Source organism: Somniosus microcephalus, chromosome 2 (assembly GCF_052327205.1).
Source record: "Somniosus microcephalus isolate GS21.2 chromosome 2, FLI_Smic_1.0, whole genome shotgun sequence".
NCBI classification, from domain to species: domain Eukaryota; kingdom Metazoa; phylum Chordata; class Chondrichthyes; order Squaliformes; family Somniosidae; genus Somniosus; species Somniosus microcephalus.
In genome coordinates, this window is record NC_140988.1 from 291,957,241 (window position 1) to 291,975,657 (window position 18,417).

The following is an 18,417-nucleotide window of genomic DNA, read 5'->3' on the forward strand; positions in this document are numbered from 1 at the left end:
TCAAAAATGCTAACTGACGCAAAAGAAGTGTTCCAGGAGGGACTAGGAACACTAAAAGGAATAACAGCAACAATTAAAATAGAGGATAATGCAAGCCCAAAGTTTCTGAAGGCCAGACCGGTGCCTTATACGATCAGACCAGCGGTTGAAGCAGAGCTGGAAGGGTTGGAATGTTCAGGAGTACTGTCCAAAGTGGACTGGAGCGAGTGGGCTACACCCATCATTCCTGTAATGAAGAGGTCGTTGAGTAATACGCCTGGGGAACCAAAGAAGGTCCGCATCTGTGGGGATTTTAAGGTGACAGTGAACCCAGTCCTTCACACGGTGCAATATCCGCTTCCACGAATTGAGGATATTTTCGCCTCGCTATCTGGTGGTAAATGCTTCACCAAAATTGATCTAGCCCAGGCGTACTTGCAAATGGAGGTAGAAGAAGTTTCGAAACATTACCTTACGATCAACACCCATAAAGGTCTCTATCAATACAACCGGCTGGTGTTTGGAGTAGCCTCGGCTCCGGCTATCTGCCAAAGGGCGATGGATCAGGTCCTGCAAGGGATTCCAGGGACCCAGTGTTATTTGGACGACATCTTGGTCACGGGCGAAAATGACGGTGATCACCTCGCTAACTTGGAGAAGGTGCTCGCCAGATTAAAGGAATATGGGCTACGAGCTAATCGCCACAAGTGCGAGTTTTTCCAGAAACAGATATCGTATTGCGGCCACGTCATCGATGAAGAGGGGTTACATAAGTCCCCTGACAAGATTGAGGCAGCAGTCAAGGCTCCAGCACTGGAAAATGTATCACAACTGAGGTCGTTCCTCGGGCTGGTAAAGTATTGTCACAAGTTCTTACCAAATTTGTCTACGGTATTACACCCGCTGAACACCCTACTGCAAATAGGGGTACCATGGAAGTGGGATGACGAACGTAGACGAGCTTTCCAGAAGTGTAAAGATTGATCACATCAAAAGAGGTGTTGGCCCATTTCAACCTAGCACTACCAATTCGTTTGGCATGTGATGCATCACCCTACGGCATTGGAGCGGTGCTGTCGCACAAATTCCCGGACGGTTTGGAGAGGCGAGTAGCCTTTGCGTCTCGGTCACTAACCTCAGCCGAGCGCAACTACGCCCAGATTGACAGGGAGGCCCTCAGCCTAGTATGGGGAGTAAAAAAATTCAACCACTATCTGCATGGACAGAAGTTCACCTTGTTGACTGACCACCAACCATTTGTCTCCATCTTTAATCCTAAGAAGGGTGTGCCAGTAATGACTGCACAGCGGTTACAAAGATGGTCCCTGTTTCTAGGGGCGAATCAATATGAAATAGAATATAAAGGCACGAGACAGCATGGAAACGCTGATGGGCTATCGCGCCTGCCACTGCCTACTGTGGAGGGAGCACCAGCAGTGGACCCTATCGAGATATTTTATTCGTCGATAATTGAACGATTGCCAGTAACAAACGCGGATATAGAGAAGGAGACCCGCAATGATCCGACGCTGTCACGGGTATATGAATTGACGGTGAGGGGATGCCAACACATGGCGACTCACTGTTGCCAGCATTCTCATCCAGAAGAGAACAGCTGTCAGTATGCCAGGGGACAGTGATGTGTGGATCCAGAGTGGTGATTCCACCCAAGTTAAGGGAGAGAGTGCTAAATGAGCTACATGAAGGTCATCTGGGGGGAGTGAAAATGAAAAGCCTAGCTAGGGCTTATGTGTGGTGGCCGGGAATCGATCAACAAATCGAAGACCTAACTAAGAGCTGCTCAGGATGCCAGAAGGTCCAAAATGCACCACCACATGCCCCTCTACACCCATGGGAGTGGCCCTCCTCTCCATGGCAATGGGTGCACATTGATTTCACTGGTCCATTCATGGACTCAATGTTCTTAATAGCAGTGGATGCTCATTCAAAGTGGCCTGAGGTGATAAAGATGTCTTCAACCACTGCAGAGAAAACGATTGCAGTCCTACGGACCATATTTGCCAGAAACGGTTTGCCAGAGCAGATCTGCTCTGATAATGGACCACAGTTTGTGTCCGAGGAGTTCCAAAAATTCATGAAAAGAAATGGGGTAAGGCATTACACATCCGCCCCGTATCATCCAGCCACCAATGGATTGGCTGAGAGGTTCGTACAAACCTTTAAGAAGGCGATAAAGGCCATGTGCGACGAGGAAATTCCACTACAGCATAAGATGGACAATTTCTTATTAGCCTACCGAAACGCGACACATGCAGTTACCAACCAGACCCCGGCCATGATGTTCTTTAACCGAAGGTTGAGATCTCGTCTGGACTTGCTCAGACCAAATGTGCGAAGAAATGTTGAGGACAAACAATTCCAGCACATCAACAAGAAGCCGACAAGGAGCTTCAATGTAGGGCAACCAGTCTTGGCCCGGGACTATCGAACAGAGAAGTGGCAACCCGAAACAATATGTACAAGGCAGGGGCCATTAATGTACACAGAGGATGTCGGGGAGAACATTGTGAGACGCCACATCGATCAGATTTTAGCATCACAGGAATGCGTCAACCCCATGTCTCGAGTACCTGGGGATGAACCCGACATACCGGTAGTATCTACTTCAGACCCAGTAGCAGTGGAACCCGATGAACTACCCGATGAAAGGGGGTCAGAATCGCCTCTGCACCAAGAACAAGAACCTCCGGAAAGGCGCTATCCCGAAAGGGTCAAGAAGCCGCCCCAAAGACTGAATCTATAAATGGACTTTTGTTACTGAATGTACATGTAAAAATGTAATTGTTATTTGAATATTAAGGGGGTATTATTAATCTAAAAAGGGAGGAATTGTAGTGTATGTGCTTTAAGTCAGAACTACTTTTTACAGCTCCTGTATACTGTAGTACCGGCAGTAACCACACCGGTATATAAGCTGTGCGCATGCCTCTGTACTCCAGTCTAGAGATTGCCCTCCTCCAGTAAAGACCTGTTATTTGTTTATGTACAGCATCCGTGTAATTATTTATCCACTGAACCACGGATCTAACAAGTAGCACTATTGCTGATTATAAATTGGTTCAGAATGACAGTGGTATGGAAAAAGGCAGGATGTAAACCACTCCAAGCTTTTGGATGAAGGCAACATACTGTAAGGGAGATAGATTCACTTTAAAAGGATATTATCCCTGTTTGTCTTTTCCTGATCCCTTTTCCATTTTTTGTCTTTCTTCACCAGGAAAAGCCAAAGATGTTTTATAAATATATTAAGAGTAAGAGGATAACTAAAGGAAGGGCAGGGCCTATTAGAGGTCATGAGCGTAATCTGTGTGTGGAGGCGGGAGATGTTAGTAGGGTACTTAATGAATACTTTTGGCAGGATTTTCATTGTGCCGTGGAGGTGGGATTGGAGGCATGTGGGGGGTTATAATCCCAAAATCGGGGGGCACGAACCCATCCTGCCCCAACCCGCCTCCATGCCAGTTTCAAAGGAGGCGGGTACCCGACCCGCAGTGGGGCCCACCTCCCCGAGGCGGGAAGGGGATTAATGCCAATTAACTGCTTAGTTAACAGGCAGTTTTTAGCCTAATCCCTATTTTCATTGGTGAAATGTGAGATTTCCGATGGCTCCAAACCATGCCAAGTTTGCGAGGCGAGCCGTCGGGATGAAGGGCTTGGAGGGTTCCAGATGCCCGGTGTTCAGGTGAGTGATGGGTGCATGAGTGCAGAGGTAAGTGTGTTTTGTGTGTTTAAAGTGTTTAAAGAAGTTTTACTTACCTTTACAGCCTTCCTTCCTTCAGGTCTCGGGAGTCCTTCATCTCACCGGCACAGAAAGCAGAATGGCCGCGAGCTGTCAAAAGTTCCAGCATTCAGCTTTCTGTTCCAGGGAGGTCTCTAAATCATCCTGAGAGGAAGGAATTAACCTGAGTACAGATTGTCAGTGTCTGACAGCTTCAAACAGCTGTGAAACGCTGATATTTCATCTGTCAAAGGGTCTTGACAGATGAAATATCAATCTGTGATGTCACCTGTTGCTGGGTGGCCCTTAATTGGCCTGCTGAGCCCGCTGGGTGGGCTCAACAAGGTCAATCAAGTCAAGATCGCGTGGGTTGGCTACAACTCGATGGAGGCGGGACTACAACCCCGAAAGTTGTAGTCCTGCCTCCTACCCGCCTCCTCAATGAAAATCCAGCCCTTTGTGTCTGTTTTCACAGAGAGGGACGAAGCAGACATTGCTATCGGGGGGGAGGAGTGTGAAATATTAGGTGAAATAAACATAGTGAGAGAGGAAGCATTAATGGGTTTAGCAGCTTTAAAAGTGGATAAATCCCCAGGCATGGATAAAATATATTACAGGCTGTCAAGTGAAGCAAAAGAGGAAATTGCAGAGGCCCTGACCATCATTTTTCAATCCTCTCTGGCTTCAGGAGTGGTGCCGGATGACTGGAGGACTGCTAATGTGGTACCCTTGTTTAAAAAAGGAGAAAAGGATAGACTGAGTAATTACATGCCAGCCAGCCTAACCTCAGTGGTGGGAAAATTATTGGAAATAATTCTGTAGGACAGGATATATCTTCATTTAGAAAGACACGGATTAATCAAGGAGAGTTGGCACCGATTTTTTAAGGGAAGGTCGTGCCTGACAAATTTGATTGAATTTTTTGGGGAGATAACAAGGAGGGTAGATGAGGGTAGTGCGTTTGATGTAGTGAATATGAACTTTAGCAAGGCTTTTGATAAGGTTCCACATGGCAGACTGGTCACGAAGCTAAAAGCCCATGGGATCCAGGGCAAAGTGTCAAGTTGGATTCAAACCTGGCTCAGAGACAGGAAGCAGAGGGTAATGGTTGATGGGTGTTTTGTGACTGGAAGGCTGTTTCCAGTGGGGTTCCACAGGGCTCAGTACTAGTTCCCTTGCTTTTTGTGGTATATATCAATGATCTAGACTTGAATATAGGGGGTATGATTAAGAAGTTTGCAGATGATACTAAAATCGTCTGTGTGGTTGATACTGAAGAAGGAAGCTGTAGACTGCAGGAAGATATCAATAAATTGGTCAGGTGGGCAGAACAGTGGCAAATGGAAATCAATCCGGAGAAGTGTGAGGTAATGCATTTGGGGAGGGCTAACAAGGAAATACACATTAAATGGTAGGACACTGAGTAGTGTAGAGGAACAAAGGGACCTTGGAGTGCATGTCCACAGATCCCTGAAGGTAGCAGGCCAAGTAGATAAGGTGGTTAAGAAGGCATACGGAATGCTTGCCTTTATTAACCATGGTGTGGAGATGCCGGAGTTGGACTGGGGTGGACAAATGTAAGAAATCACACTCCGAAAGCTTGTGATTTCAAATAAAGCTGTTGGACTATAACCTGGTGTTGTGTGATTTCTTACATTTGTCCACCCCAGTCCAACTCCGGCATCTCCACACCATGGCTACTATCGACACCACAAACTGCCGGCTCAAAGTGGAGAGGATCTCCAAGAAGATCGCGCATATCGACACAGACATCAAGTTTCTACAGAGATGCAAGAAAGCAGACAAGATCCCGAAAGGACTACAGATCACTAACCCACTCAAGTCGACCTACAACACAGACTACGCTGAGAGACTCTGCCGTCGTACATCTCGCACACTCCTCAACCATCTCGTACACCAGCTCTACAGCAGACGCCGCAACCTCGAAACCGAGATGGAGTCCATGTTCTCAGCCTGTGCTCAGGACGCAGCAGACCAGCTACGAGACACCGCCAAACAAACAAGGCAACGGAACTACGCTACCTACATGCACACCAAGAACAGGAAGCTTGAGAAACTTGGCATCACCAGCAGCAGCAACCAAGCCTCCCCCGGTACCACGGTTGAAACCACAGGGAAATCCATCGTCAACCTGTCCGACCACACCCTTCAACCAGACGAAATTGAAGTTCTCAGCCGAGGTCTCAATTTCTGCCCCACCACCAAAATGGACCCCATCGGTCTCGCGGCAGACACAGAGGAATTCATCAGGAGAATGAGGCTCCGGGAATTCTTCCACAAATCCCAAGATGTCAGCAGCGAACCCAATGAGACAATCAATGATCCGGAACAGCAGACAGAGGGATCCGCAGTGCAGCGACCGAAGAAGAAAGAGTCAAATTGGACCCCTCCGGAGGGTCGCTGCCCTAAGCTTGACATGTATGCTCAAGCTGTCAGGAGATGCATCAATGCCAGATTCATCAGCCGCACTCACAGGACAGTCCAGAATGTCACCCGAGCACAACGCAACGCCATCCACGCTCTCAAGACCAACCGCAACATCGTCATCAAACCAGCAGACAAAGGAGGTGCCATCGTCATACAGAACAGAACGGACTATTGCAAAGAAGTATACCGACAACTGGACAACCAGGAACACTACAGACAGTTACCCGCAGATCCGACCAAAGAACACACCCGCCAACTCAACAGACTGATCAAAACCTTCGATCCAGACCTTCAAAGCATCCTACATGCTCTCATCCCACGTACTCCCCGCGTGGGTGACTTCTACTGCCTCCCAAAGATACACAAAGCCAACACACCTGGACGTCCTATCGCATCAGGCAACGGAACCCTGTGTGAGAACCTCTCTGGATATGTCGAGGGCATCCTGAAACCCATCGTACAGGGAACCCCCAGCTTCTGTCGCGACACTACAGACTTCTTACAGAAGCTCAGCACCCACGGACCAGTTGAACCAGGAACACTCCTCGCCACGATGGACGTCTCGGCACTCTACACCAGTATCCCCCACGATGACGGCATCGCTGCGACAGCCTCAGTACTCAACACCAACAACAGCCAATCTCCAGATGCCATCCTACAACTCATCCGCTTCATCCTTGACCACAATGTCTTCACCTTCGACAACCAGTTCTTTACCCAAACACACGGAACAGCCATGGGGACCAAATTCGCACCCCAATACGCAAACATCTTCATGCACAAGTTCGAGCAAGACTTCTTCGCTGCACAGGATCTCCAACCAATGCTATACACCAGATACATCGACGACATTTTCTTCCTATGGACCCACGGCGAAGAATCACTGAAAAGACTACACGATAACATCAACAAGTTCCATCCCACCATCAAACTCACCATGGACTACTCCTCAGAATCAGTCTCATTCCTGGACACACAAATCTCCATCAAAGACGGACACCTCAGCACTTCACTCTACCGCAAGCCCACGGACAACCTCACGATGCTTCACTTCTCCAGCTTCCACCCTAACCACGTTAAAGAAGCCATCCCCTATGGACAAGCCCTGCGAATACACAGGATCTGCTCAGACGAGGAGGAACGCGATGGACACCTACAGACACTGAAAGACGCCCTTGTAAGAACGGGATATGACGCTCGACTCGTCGATCGACAGTTCCGACGGGCCACAGCGAAAAATCGCATAGACCTCCTCAGAAGACAAACACGGGACACAACCAACAGAGTACCCTTCGTCGTCCAGTACTTCCCCGGAGCGGAGAAACTATGCCATGTTCTTCGCAGCCTTCAACATGTCATCGATGACGACGAACACCTCGCTAAGGCCATCCCCACGCCTCCACTACTCGCTTTCAAACAGCCGCCTAACCTCAAACAGACCATCGCTCGCAGCAAATTACCCAGCTTCCAGGAGAACAGCGACCACGACACCACACAACCCTGCCACAGCAACCTCTGCAAGACATGCCAGATCATCAACACAGATACCATCATCACACGTGAGGACACCACCCACCAGGTACATGGTACATACTCATGTGACTCGGCCAACGTTGTCTCCCTCATACGTTGCAGGAAAGGATGCCCCGGAGCATGGTACATCGGCGAGACCATGCAGACACTGCGACAACGGATGAACGGACACCGCGCAACAATCACCAGGCAGGAGTGTTCCCTCCCAGTCGGGGAACACTTCAGCAGTCAAGGACATTCAGCCTCCGATCTTCGGGTAAGCATTCTCCAAGGTGGCCTTCGAGACACACGACAATGCAAAATCGTCGAGCAGAAACTGATAGCCAAGTTCCGCACCCATGAGGACGGCCTTAACCGAGATCTTGGGTTCATGTCACGCTACATGTAACCCCACCTGACGCAGGGTCATCCAGACTCGAGTCGACATTGGCTTGTTCTCTCTACACAGATGCGGCTGGACCTGCTGTGATTTCCAGCCAAAAAAAATGTTTTTTGTCTGTTTTTTTGTTTTTCATACAGACCCCAGCATCTGCAATATTTGACCCCTTGTGACCCCACCTCATTGTTCTTTGATGTAATGTTTCCCTGACTGACCTGTTTGGACACCATTCACACCTTTGACTGCTGTGATTATCTCTCTGCCGAGGTGCGATAAATGGCAGTTGGAAAGGTTACCTGTAAACATCTGACATGATTCTCTGACTATATAAGCTGTGTCTTTATGCATTTCTCCACTTCACCTGAAGAAGGAGCAGCGCTCCGAAAGCTTGTGATTTCAAATAAAGCTGTTGGACTATAACCTGGTGTTGTGTGATTTCTTACATTTATTAACCATGGCATAGAATACAAGAGCAGGGGGGTTATGCTTCAACTGTATAAAACATTAGTTAGGCCTCAGCTAGAGTACTGCATGCAGTTCTGGTCACCACATTACAGGAAAGATGTGATTGCACTAGAGAGGGTACAGAGGAGATTTACAAGGATGTTGCCGGGAGTAGAGAATCTTAATTATGAGGAAAGACTGGATAGGCTGGGTCTGTTTTCCTTGGAACAGAGGAGGCTGAGGGGAGACCTTATTGAGGTGTATAAAATTATGAGGGGCATAGATAAAGTGGATAGAAAGGATCTATTTCCCTTAGCAGAGGGGTCAAAAACCAGGGGGCACAGATTTTAAGTAATTGGCAGAAGGTTTAGAGGGGATTTGAAGGGAAACTTCTTTACCCAGATGGTTGTGGTGTTCTGGAACTCAGTGCCTGAAAGGGTGGTAGAGGCAGGAACCCTAACTACATTTAAAAAGTACTTGGATGTGCACTTGGGATGCTCTAGCCTGCAGGGCTATGGACCAAGAGCTGGGAAGTGGGATGAGGCTGGATAGTGGACACGGTGGGCAGAAATGGCCTCCTTCTGTGCTGTAACTTTCTCGGATTCTATGATTCTATGATTCTATGATTCACAATGCTTCCTTTAGTACATGCAACATAAAGTATCACAAGTTAGGACTCTAATTGGTCATAATATGCAATATTTTAGCTAAGTGTCTCTTTGTATATGATTAAGCATGGATAAAATCTGATACAACATTGTCCAGTTAGTAGGAACATTGTTGCTTTATTATTGCATTGATACTATTAGGAACAAGTAGCTTTGACATCCGCTCAAACATAGCTTAGTATCATGGTTACGGATCTTCAAACCTGAGACTGAGACCAAAAGCCTCAGAGTAAAAAAACTGTACTTAACCAAAAATGGAGAAAAAGAGAATGAAATGCTTCCCAATTTATACCATTTGTGGTTTCATCCCAGAAAACTCTACATGAACATAAGGACATATGAACAAAAGACCATAAGAACATAAGAATTAAGAGCAGGAATAGGCCACATGGCCCCTCGAGCCTGCTCTGCCATTCAATGAGATCATAACTGATCTTCAACCTCAACTCCACTTTCCCGCCCAATCTCCATATCCCTTGATTCTCCTAGAGTCCAAAACTCTATTTATCTCAGCCTTGAATACACTCAATGACTGAGCATCCAATTCCCTTTCGGGCAGAGAATTTCAAAGATACACAACCCTCTGAGTGAAGAAATTCTTCCTCATCTCTGTCTTAAATGGCCAGCCCCTTATCCTGAGACTATGCCCCCTAGTTTTAGACTCTCCAGCCAGGGGAGACAACCTCTCAGCATCTACCCTGTCAATCCCCCACAGAAACTGACATGTTTCAATGAGATCACCTCTCATTCTTCTAAACTCCAGAGAGCATAGGCCCAATCTAATCAATCTCTCCTCATAGGACAACCCTCTCATCCCAGGAATCAATCTAGTGAACCTTTGTTGCACCATCTCTAAGGCAAGTATATCCTTCCTCAGATAAGGAGAATAAAACTGTGCACAGTACTCCAGGTGTGGTCTTACCAAAGCCCTGTACAACTTTGGCAAGTCTTCCTTACTCTTGTATTCCAACTCTCTTGCAATAAAGGCCAACATACCATTTGCCTTCCTAATTGCTTGCTGTGCCTGCATGCTAACTCTCTGGGCCTGATTTTGTGGATTGTGTGGGAAATGGTCGGATTCCCCCGAATGTGAGATTCTGACACACCAAAAAATGTGTCATACAGCTCCATGCAATTTTCCCTCAAGTGGCCAATTAATTTCCAGTATGTGGGAAGCCTTGCTAATTGTCCATTTCCAGTCAGGAAGCCCCACAGTATGATGTCATCATTCGTGGTGCTTTCAAGGTCCACAGCAAGCATTGCTTCCTCTGTTGGCTTCCAAACGAACCATACAGGATGGCAGAGGAGACTGCAGCAGCTGTGGCCAGTGGCAGACCCTGAGCTGCCTCCAAATTCGATGAAGTTTCACTGCAGGCATTATTGGATGGGGTTAGGGCCCACAGGGAGGTCCTCTTCCCTAGGTCAGGCAGGAAGAGGCCTCCCACTGAGGCCAAGGCTGCATGGATGCAGGTGTCAGCAAATGTCAACTCGAATGTGCATGTCACCTTGGCATCACATCTCTAACTCCTTCCTCTACTCCCCCACAGCACCATCCAGAGGCCCCGTCCCCACTGTGGAGGAGGAAGAGGCTGTGCAGCCAGACTCCTCAGAGGAAGCTCCAACCTCTGAGGGCGCAGCATCAGCAGAAGTAAGCGCACCTAGCACCAGCGCAGACACTCACACTTCGGGGGGACCTTCGGGACATAGAGTAGTGTTGTCACCTGGTGTATCACAGCTCACAAGTGAGCATCAGCAGATCCTGGAGACAGGGACAGCAGTGGAGAGTCCTCGTCGGAGGGCACAGGACTCTGCCATCTCAGCTCAGCTGCACTGCATGTTGACCCTCTACCTCTGGGTCCATCCGCAAGAGAAGAGGTGATGGATCTCCATGCACAGATGCAGGAGTCTCTGGCAGGTTTTGTCTCCAGGGTCACTGCGAGTGCGGAGCGAATGGAGGAGTCCATAGCGACCATGAGCAGAGTCTCTGTGGCGTCATTGGCGCAGGAACGCATCACCATGGAAAGGTTGGCAACCTCCATGGAGGAGATAACTCACCAGGGTATGGAAAACATGGTGGGGGAGAAATTGGGTGGAGCCGCAAACGTGGCACCAAGCTCGCCTGGGCACCAGATTTTGCGCTGCGATCGGAGCAGCAGCAATCGCCGGAAATTCAGCTTGAGCGCCCCAAGAGGGACACGGGGTGAGGCTCGAGGTGCTCCGCGTCCCTCTTAGGGCGCTGAAACTGAATATCGCAGCACAACGTGCCACAGCGCCACACGCTGCGGCATGGCGCGCTGCGGTACTGCAGGCCTTCCTCCCATTCTTAAGGGGGAGGGGCCTGCACCAGTGCGGTGAGTGATTGCGAGTGCCGGCAAAAGAGCCCGGCACCGAGGAGAAGTGCCGGGCTCTCGGAAAACAGCCGGCAATGCCGTGGGGGGAGAACAGGAGGCCAGGACGGAGATGCTGGCAGGCGGCCGCCGAAAAAAACGGTCGCCCCGCACCTCCGCCTTAATTTGCGCCACTGCCGTCACAGGTAGGCCCCGTGAACTGGGCGCGATTAGCGAGCGGCGCTACAGAGGCGGTCGCTGCCAGATATCGCGAGTGGGGTGGTAGCGAGGCGCTGCGCACACCGATGACATCATCGGTGGCAGCGCAGCGCAACAGGCTAACGCTGCCATTAGCGCCCCAGCTAAATATCGTGGGAGGCATGGCCAGTGGCGCTAAAGCCACTGAGTGCCCTCTTCAGGCACTAACTGGTGGCGCAGCCCACCTAATTTCTCCCCCGGTGAGTGCTCATAAGAGAATTACATCTCTTGAGGAGCGTTGGCCATCTATTGAACAGAGAAACCAGACCTTCATGGAAGTCCTTCTGAGTAGGACTGCCAGTGCAGATACGGGTCCCCATGGCCCCCTAAAGCGCAGCAAGGTGCTCTCAAGCCACTTCCAAGCGCTGGCCCCTTCTGGTCTGTGCAGCTTCAGGTGAGTGAGCAGCAGCCTCGTGCTCCTGGTGCTCATCCTGCTGTTCCTGGTTCTGCTGCTGCCACCTCTGCTGCTGGAGATCCTCTAATGGCAAGAAGGGAAGGAAGAAAAGGCGCCCCATGCTTCTGGTAAATGCCTCCGCTGAGGAAGCGCTGAGTGAGGGTGGCGAGAGGGGCTTCCCAGGAGATCACATTGGAGAAGTGTGTGAGGCTCCAACCTTCCACAGCTGTGCCTAAGCCTTGAAGAAGTAGCCCCAAACCTGCAACAACAAGGTCCTTCAACAGACAAATGCTGTCCCTTTAAATCTCAGCTTTCCCGAATGAGCTGCAGCTGACAGCAAGCAAGCCGGCAAGCTTCACGCCAGGTTTCATCAGCGGGGTTCCCCGCAGGCGTGTTTAGTATGGGGAACCCCTGAAAATCGCAAGGGCACCCTAAAATCGGCTTAAACATGGTGATAATTGCTCATTACTGTTCTGACGGCCAGTCCCACCAGCGGCGGGCAGGACTGAATCGGGTCGCGGAGAAACGGCCGTACGAAAGTCGGACGGGGCGGGGAATCAGGCGGGGGGGGGGTCACGACCTGCTTTTTCAGCCCCCGGCCGCCTGGAAAGCCACCCGACGGCTGGCAGAAAATCAGGGCCTGTGTGTTTTCCCGTATGAGGACAGCTAAATCTCTCTGTATACCAACGTTTAATAGTTTCTCACCATTTAACAAATATTAGCCCTGAATTTGCTGCCAGCGGCATAGCTAAGGAATATGACCTTCAAACGGAATCAGCACTCACGTGTTGTGAACCCCACTTCAAGAAGTTGCTTTGTGCGCAGCCCACGGATCCCACGGGCACACCATTGTGCATAAGCGTACCAGGGATCACATGGGGCGGTGCTCCTTTCAATAGCAAATCAGGAAACATTTCAACTCGACATCAAAGAACTTGTAAATTAAATGGCCTGATACTAATTTTATTTATTTGTTAAGTACAGTACTTGGCTTTAAAAAGCACAGGGAAATTCTTTGGAGTAAGCACAGTTATTTACTGGAATACTCTGCAAGATTAACAAAAAAGATTTAAACAATCTCATCCCTCAAACCGAGCCTTTACAGCTGACTGGTAGGTTCTTTTATGTGTTTGTATTTAATTATTATACAATTTTCTCATTTCCTCCCCCCCCCTACTTACACTGTGCAAACAGGCTCCTGCCCCCGTTTGTACCAGACGTTAAAATTTTCCAGCGTAATTGATGTGCAGTAGGTGGGCAATTAGCCCAACTTTTTGCCAGCACATCATTTCAATGTGGACTTGAAAGTTGCAGCGGATCATCTGTCTATTTGGAACTTGACAGATCGCAAGTTCAGAATTTAGCGCATGGTAAATTTCAAAGGCGTTATGACCCTTTACAACATACCGACCGCAAATTCAGGCCATTGTGTTTATCTATTCTTCCTACTAAAGTGAATAACCTCTCATTTCCCCACATTATACTTCATTTGCCACCTTATTGCCCATTCACTTAACCTGTCTATATCCCTTTGCAGGCTCTGCAGATAGGAAGACAGTGCACAGCATGGCTGAACCACCATTCAATACTGCCAGAGCATGGACTCTAATAACTTGAATCTTCTCGCATTGCGTAACATTTCATCACTGTGATTGTTTGACCGAGCTGATTAACATCTCCCCTTAAAACAATTGAAAGGAGGATGTTTTCTATTTAATTAGCTGCACTCAGCGACTGCGGTGGTGAATTTCTGCAGAGGGCCATTCTGCTGGTCTGCTGTAACTTGAGCAGAAAACTACCAGTAAGCTTTGAAAATGGTGTAAATGTTTACACCATTTTTCTGAGGCTCTTCCATCAAAGTTACAATAGATGAGCAGGAGGACCCCATGGAAATTTACCTCCACCATGGCTAGAAATTACTGATGGTGATATTAGTGTGTAAACACCTAAGACACGCATATGACATTCCTCTGTCCCCTGTTTTAATGCAAGTGTTAACCATTTTTTTAAAGTGGGTTTACACTCCCATTAAAATAGTGGACAGAGGAATGTCGTATGCACATGTTAAGCTTCCACCATTAATATTTCAAACAATAATTCCTAGGCTATTATGCACAATAGGCCTTTGTGAGAGCAGCCATTGATCTAGAGTGAGAATTAATCTTTGCTTTGCCAGAAACTTAATTCAACTTTTAGGCCTAGAAATTTAGTCGCGCCACTTCTGGGGCGCTAAAGTCGGGCCGGCGCTAAAGTTAGCGCCCGCCAGAAAGTGTAGGCCACTTCGCCGAAATTCAGTAGATTTGGCCAAGGAGTTTGGGCGAGCGCTGAAACTGGCGTTGCACTCCTATCTTTAGGCGCTAAGCCGGCGGTGCGGACTGATAACGCCGAGGCCGGGCGCAGCGCAGGTGCGGTCATGTTTTGATTGACAGTAGACACCCTGACGCCGACCAGCTCTTAAAGGGGGAAGGGTCGACTTTTTCTGCTGCCACGCCCTGCATAGTGGAGCCCTGCAGCTAGGCCTGGACACTGCTGGTGGACCCAAATAGCGCCTGAAGCCATGCAGAAGGCCCGTGAACGAGCGCAGCGCTTCTCAGAGCATGCTTTGAGGGTGCTGCTTAAGGCTTTTGAAAAGAGAAGAGAGATCTTGTGCCCGGACAGTGGCAAGAAAGCTCCCAGGAGGCAGTACAGGAGAGCCTGGAGGGAAATCGCCCACAGGGTGTCATCCACCAGCGATGTCCCCAGGAGTGCAGACCAATGCCGCAAGAAGTACAACGACCTCACTCGGATGGTCAGGGTGAGTACCCTTTCCAGTGTCCTCCTCATCCTTGCATGTGCACCTCACATTATGGGCAAAGGGACCTCAAAGGCCTAATGGCCATCCCTCCTCCCGCAGCTATGGCACTGGCATGATCATCAATAGCACTTTCTGCACTTTACACACTGGCCAAGCTATTCGACCATGGGAGGCAGTGCACACAACAACAGGGCACCACACTGGCCATGCTATTCGACCATGGGAGGCAGTGCACACAACAACAGGGCACCACACTGGCCATGCTAATCGACCATGGGAGGCAGTGCAGACAACAACAGGGCAACACACTGTACTTAGAGGCCATCCTTTCTCTTGCAGGCCAAGCTGGCCAAGAATATGAAGAGCCGGAATGTCACCGGGGGAGGCCGTGGCCAGTTCCAGGAGCTCAGTGACCTGGAGGAGCGCGTGGCTCGACTCATGCGTGGCCAGGTGGTTGGCCCCGTTGCTATTGGAGACGCCGACCCTGTGCTGGGCCCCAATGGTAAGGACATGACCGTTTGGACCTCTCTCGTTCCCCTTGCGCTTCAGATCTACATCCTTTGCCACTGTCCGACCAATGCGCATAATGCCACCACTCATGCCTCCCTCGCTGACGCCCTGTCCTCACTCTAAAGCTACTCTTGTGCCTTCCTGCTTTCAGCTGGTGAGGAGGAGGTCCATGAAGCTGAGAGTGCCAGTCCCTCGGAAGAGGAGGACGACGAGGACCAAGAGGAAGGCGGCACATCGGGGGAACCCTCATCCGCGCCAGGGGATGGCAATGGAGGGGACACGCCTTGCCTGGAGGAGAGCCAGGGGGAAGTGTTGCAGGGGGGTGCAGCTCCTGGGCCCAGTGGCGTCCAGGCAGGCGGGAAGGGTCGGGCAGCACGGCTGCCTTCTCCCCAGAGGGGGGAAGTGTTGCAGGGAAGGGCAGTTGCTGGGCCCAGTGGCGTCCAGGCACGCGGGAAGGGTCAGGCAGCTCGGCGACCTTCTCCCCAGATGGAGAGTCCGCCCTCCAGTCCGGAGACGGTCCTCGCCCAGGAGGTGCGCCTCCTTGATGAAATGTCCGCGGCCTCCGAGCGGCGCCACAACGAGTTCATGGGGGTTGTGGGACAGTTGCCTCAGGCCATTGAGTCCCTGGCTCATAGTGTGGCCGCTTTCGGGGACTCACAGGCCAGGGGTGTCGAGCAACTCGCGGCAGCACAGGCCAGGGGTGTCGACCAACTCGCGGCAGCACAGGACGCGAGTCGCGAGTTCATGAGTGGTGCCATGCAGACACTGGCTGATCTGATGCGGGCACAGAACAGGGCAGTTCGGGCACTCACTTCTGCCACACTCGCTGTGTCACGGAAGCATCGACAGGGCACCCGCCGCCCTGCTGCAGCACAGCGGTCTGGCCTCCACCAGATTGCTGCGCTTGCTGCAGTGCCAGCCCGGCCGAGTGCCAATGTCTCTGGTGACCAGCGAGCGCCTGGCATCAGCCAGCTTGCCCCCATTGCTGCAGCCGCCACTGCCACTCCCCCAGCCAAGGTGCGACGAGCTGCTGCAGAGACTGATGCTGCCCAGCCACAGCTGCAGCAGTCAGCAGCCGGACCCTCCAGGGCCGGACCTCGTCTAGGCCGACCCCCAAGGGCATCTGCCGTTATGCATTGCGGCCCTCAGGAGCCTTTCCCCAGCCTTCCAACACCCACAGGGCCCAGGTTGAGGCGGAGCAACAGGTCGGGCAGGGGCCGGAGAAGCCTGCACAAGGATTCGCCCTCTCGGCACACCAAGTAGAGGGTGTCGGCAACTGTTTTTTTTATATGGGGGTGTTTGTGTTCTGGAGGGGGGGGGCTTATTTTGGAAAGGCCGAAGATGAAGGCCAATTGGATTGACAAGTTTTGTTATTCCTCCCCAGGTTGTGGGAGTGAGATATGTTTTTCACTGTTTTTTGGGGGTCTTGTCTGTTTTTCTGTTTCATGTGGGAAGGGCCCTGAGTTTGTTAAATAAAGCTTTTTATTTATTCAGCTTGTCCAGGTGTCATGTTTCAAGTGGTAGTTGCGTTAACCGGCTGAGGGCTTGCGGAGCGGCTGCATTCAGGTGCGTTCATTGCCACAAGCCATTCCCTGACAGGGGGCCTAGAAGTGTCGTTCAATAAGCTGCCGGCGGACGGCCCTTGGACCTTGTGGCTCCCTTCTGGGCTGGTACACCTCCTCCTCCTCCTCCTCCTCCTCATGGTCCTCCTGCTCGTCCTCCTGAGGTGGTGGCCCAACGTGAGGTGGCAGTGCCTGAGTCCTGCGGATAGCCAGGTTGTGCAGCATGCAGCAAACGACGACGAACTGGGAGACTCTATCCGGCGAATACTGTAGAGATCCGCCGGATCGATCCAGGCAGCGGAACCGTTGCTTCAGGACGCCAATCGTTTGCTCTATGATGTTCCTTGTGGCTTGATGGCTTTCGTTGTATGCCTCCTCCGCAGGGGTCCTGGGCGCATGGAGCGGGGTCATGAGCCATGTGCACAAAGGGTAGCCCTTGTCCCCAATAAGCCATCCCCTTGGTGGAGGCTGTGCCTCGAACATGTCAGCCACAGTAGTCTGGCGCAGGATAAATGCATCGTGGCTGCTTCCTGGAAAGCGGGCATTGACAGCTAGGATGCGCTGCCTGTGGTCACACACCAGCTGTACATTGAGGGAATGGTAGCCCTTCCGGTTGTGGTAATCCTCGGCATTGTCGATAGGTGCCCGCATAGCCACATGCGTGCAGTCAATGGCGCCCTGCACCATGGGGAAGTCGGCGATCCTGGCAAATCCGACTGCACGCTGCTCCTGCCTCTGTCGGGTCATGGGGAAGGAGATGAATTGGTGTCTCCTTGCGAAAAGGGCATCGGTGACCTGCCGGATGCAGCGATGCACGGCGAACTGGGAGATGTTCGCTATGTCCCTAGCAGCGGCTTGGAAGGAGCCGCTTGCATAAAAGTTCAGAGCCACCGTGACCTTCACTTCCACCGACAGAGACGTCCTGCACATCAGCTGTGGATGCAGATCTCTGTGAAGCAGCTGGCAGATCTCTGCAGCCACCTCCCTTCTGAAGCGCAGCCTCTTCACACAATGCGCGGCAGTCATGGTGAGATAGGACACCTGCTGCCGGTATTCCCTGAGTGGGTAAGGCCTACGTTGCCGACGCCTGATGGCCCCTCTGCGCCTAGGCATGGCTGCCCCTCTCACACAGCGTCTGCGAGCCCTTCGCACATAATGCTGGAACTGAGGGTTGGAACCCCATGCAGCCCCCATAATAAACTTGCAAACAGTGAAATCACAAAGAGTCAAATTTCCAAGCTCTGGCCAGAAGCCAAAAATACATCTCCTATGTTGTCCCAAATCAGTAAGGTCTGTTCCTTGGTCTCTGTCCAGAAATCCAAAGCACTAAAGTCATTGCAGCAAAATAGCTGGCCTTTATAGTTCAGTGTAAGTGCCCTTTA

The 18,417-nt window shown here is 50.7% G+C and overlaps 1 protein-coding gene across 2 annotated transcripts in view; it reads left to right on the top strand.

Annotated features, from left to right (window-relative positions):
- Positions 1-18,417, top strand: part of LOC147123455 (GTP-binding protein Rit2-like) — a 538,426-nt gene that overhangs the window by 143,248 nt on the left and 376,761 nt on the right. The window lies entirely within an intron of this gene.